The following is a 3,443-nucleotide window of genomic DNA, read 5'->3' as shown; positions in this document are numbered from 1 at the left end:
TTAATTATATTATTAGATTAGTTATTTAACATTTCTTATATTTTATTAGTTCAAAAATATTTAGCTAATATTTTTATTGTTATTGTTATATATATTTAATTAAAAAATTATTACCCTAAACTATTCCACTCACCCATTTTCTTACCCCATTATCCCATAACTATACACTCTTACCCTCACATACTCCCCATCCCAACCTATTATAAAAACACAAATTTAAAAAAAAAAGGACTCCGATCCTACACGCAGCAACACCAAATCCACCCGCCCACACATTTCTTTTTCTTCACATCCAAATACATCCTACACTACAATTGACTACACAAATAAAACAATCACATAGAAATATCAAAAGAAAAAAAAAATGACACACGTACAACTATAAAAAAAAAATAAAGATTGAGTTCGAGGTTTGCTTTCGTGGTTCCTCATTGCAGTTTTTTTCTTCTCGTGAATTAATTTTCACAAAAGGTAACATTTTAACTTCATTGTATGATTTTATTTCATAATTATATAAGATGCGATTCCAATATTCACTACAGAAGAATTTGCGGCGGTGTACATACGGCGGTTTACTAAAAATGCCACAAATACCATATATTATAGCGGTTTTTCATCCGCCGTATCAAACGTTTCAAAACCGGCGGTCTAATGTACATGTTGGCCGGCTTAAAACGTCGAATACTCACAAATTAGGAGTCCCCTTACTCTCTCAAACCCTATTCTCTGCCTTTCTCGCGCAAGTGATCGGTGGCGATTCCATTTTCTTCTCCTCTTCTCGCCATGTCTCCTATGAAGCTCACAGATTCAGGCAGGTCTCTCAATGTAATCTCTTTTTTGCTTTTGTTATTTGTATGAATCTCATTTCTTTGTGATTTTGTGATGCTTCGCCACTTAAGTTTCATGGTCATTGTATGAATCTCGATTTGTTTGTGATTTTGTGATGATTCATCACTTTAGTTTGAGGAATTGAATTAGTCTGCTTAGGTTAATTGAAGTTAAAATTTTAGCCAAAGTTACTAAATTCGACCGATCAAATCAACTCCAAATCCATTCCGTTTTGTTCATCATTAAAATTTCTCTAAATTATGGAAGCTAATTTCTTCTGTAATCCATTGTAGAAGAGGAGATTTTGTAAATTGTGTATTTCTTTTTCCTTGTGAATAGTGATGGGCGAAAGAGAGTTGTGGAAGCAGATGCTGGAGTTGTCGCCGAAGCAAAATCGGCTACAGAGACAGAAGGTGAAAGTGCTTAGTAGACTCCAGGATTTAAATCTCGAAGAGGTTAACTCCCTGGCTTTGAAGATCAACTTTGGCTTCAATTTAATCACCTACCTGTTCGGTTAACTTCGTAAACCCCATCTTTCCTCATTTTTTGATTTTTTGCTATTTGTACTGGTTAATTGAGTAATTGATCCATTTTTTGCCTCATAAGCTTAAGTTTTGAAGTTTTTGTTACTGAATTCGGGTGCGTGCAAACATTTGTTGAATGTGAATGTGGAAAGAGCAGAAGATGTACTTATGCATAAGAGATGATGGACATAACAGGGGATCCTAAGAATGCCTTTGATATCCACCTTGTGTAGGTTACACTCTTATCTGCTTTTCAAGCATTTTGATGTGTGCTTGCCTTGTATATGCATTTTCTCTTGATAATTCTAGAAACCGACATCAAGTTGAAATGACATTTGAAAAACTTCATTGTGATCGTAGCTGATGTATAAGAGATGATGGACATTGCAGGGGATCCTGAAAATGCCTTTGATATCCACCTTGTGTAGGTTACACTCTTACCTGCTTTTCGAGCATTTTGATGTGTGCTTGCCTTGTATATGCATTTTCTCTTGATAACTCTAAAAACCGACATCAAGTTGAAATGACATTTGAAAAACTGCATTGTGATCGTAGCTGATTAAGTTGGGGATTTGATTCACCGCCTAAGATGTTCCCAAGAAGCACATGATCTGTTATGTGATTGCTTTTAAGGTAGTTGAGAGCAGTACTTGGTTTCCCACCAAGAGCTTTGCCTCCACCACCGCCAGAAGGTCTTCATCTGGAATTAGGATGATGCAGATACTTTATGGAAATTATACTGATGAAAAACACTATGCTACTAAGGTAAAATTTCTAACATATCTAGTTAGCATTAGTGAATTTACTTTAGTATTCTGTCATGATATTTACTTGGATTCATTGTGTACTTAGTTGTATTTTCATTGGATAGGTATTGCTCTTACTTTGTTTGTATTTGTTTGGCTAAGTCCTTATCATTACTACATGTGTTGCAATAGTTGTATTTTCATTGGATAGGTATTGCTCTTACCTTTTTTGTATTTGTTTGGCTGAGTCCTTTTTATCATTACTGCATGCATGTGTTGCAATACCTAGAACTTGAATGTCTCAAACCAGATATAACACTCTCTCTTCATGAGTAATTAATGTGTTTGGCATATAGAAGTTGTTGTAACTGTTGTATAGCATTAGTGAATATGATGCATTGAGAGGCATAGGGAATCATGGAAAGTTGTGGCACTTATCCTCGTAGCATCGCCGAATGGTACACAACTCACACTAGAAATGAATCTAGTTCTATAGAATTTAATCTCAGATCACAGGTAAGTTAAATCAAGTTCTTGTTTTTATCCCTGAAAGATAGGTTAATCAAGTATTGATTCAATTGTTACTTAACTTAGGTAAGAAGAACACAAATAAGGGGAATTTGAGGAAGCTGCAAGAGCTTGTCCCTAATATGGACAAGGTAAGGTAATCTTAATGTACAATGCCCAAATTTTGGATGTTGCTCAAACATACATATATATCTTTCATGACATTCTAACCCCTCTATTATTGGCTCTCTCAAAAATTAAATATTGGTTTCATGATACTGCAGGTGACATTCATTCACCTGATAGCCAAAAAGATCACCAGATGAATCTTACCACCGTAGATCATGTGAGTCCTCATCGTATGGTACTTTTAAAATATGATATGGTTAATTTTCTTCAAGGAAATGGATGTAAAACATTACTCCTTAATATTTTAAGAATTTCATTATGTAACTTTGAAATACTTATGTTTTCCATAAATGGTGAATGACTTGTTTCACTAATCCTTCTTATATGTTTGTGTTGATACTATTATGGAAAAAATAAATACGCTTTGAGCATTAAAGAAAGTGTAGAAATGGAATAAATTAAGAACATAAAAAGGAACAATAATTGATTACATTAAACCCACATTATGGCGGTTTAAAACTGTCGTTCAGGACAATGTTCACCACGTCACCTATGCTATTGTGGCGTTACTGAACCGCCATAATAAAGAATTCTGAACCGCCAGTTTATACATATTATAATTACAGCGGTTTTCCAAAAACCGCCACAACATGTTTGTGACAGGCGGAATCACGACGTTTCTCTAAACCGCCAGTGATGAGTGTAGCGG

At 34.8% G+C, this 3,443-nt stretch overlaps 1 long non-coding RNA gene across 6 annotated transcripts; it reads left to right on the top strand.

The window, feature by feature from the left end:
- The first annotated feature begins 526 nt into the window (after positions 1-526).
- Positions 527-3,108, top strand: LOC102593552 (uncharacterized). Of its 6 annotated transcripts, none has more exons than XR_001473127.1 (4): positions 527-815; positions 1,122-1,350; positions 1,510-2,757; positions 2,890-3,108. It is a non-coding gene; the product is annotated as an uncharacterized lncRNA (long non-coding RNA). The 6 variants fall into 6 exon arrangements; XR_367061.2 differs by having other exon boundaries at positions 1,122-2,117; positions 2,693-2,757; XR_001473124.1 differs by having other exon boundaries at positions 1,168-2,757.
- Positions 3,109-3,443: the final 335 nt, after the last annotated feature.

Source organism: Solanum tuberosum, unplaced genomic scaffold (assembly GCF_000226075.1).
Source record: "Solanum tuberosum cultivar DM 1-3 516 R44 unplaced genomic scaffold, SolTub_3.0 scf00055, whole genome shotgun sequence".
Taxonomy (NCBI): Eukaryota; Viridiplantae; Streptophyta; class Magnoliopsida; order Solanales; family Solanaceae; genus Solanum; species Solanum tuberosum.
The sequence above is the reverse complement of the archived record's forward strand: the minus strand, read 5'-3'. Positions and strand labels throughout refer to the sequence as shown.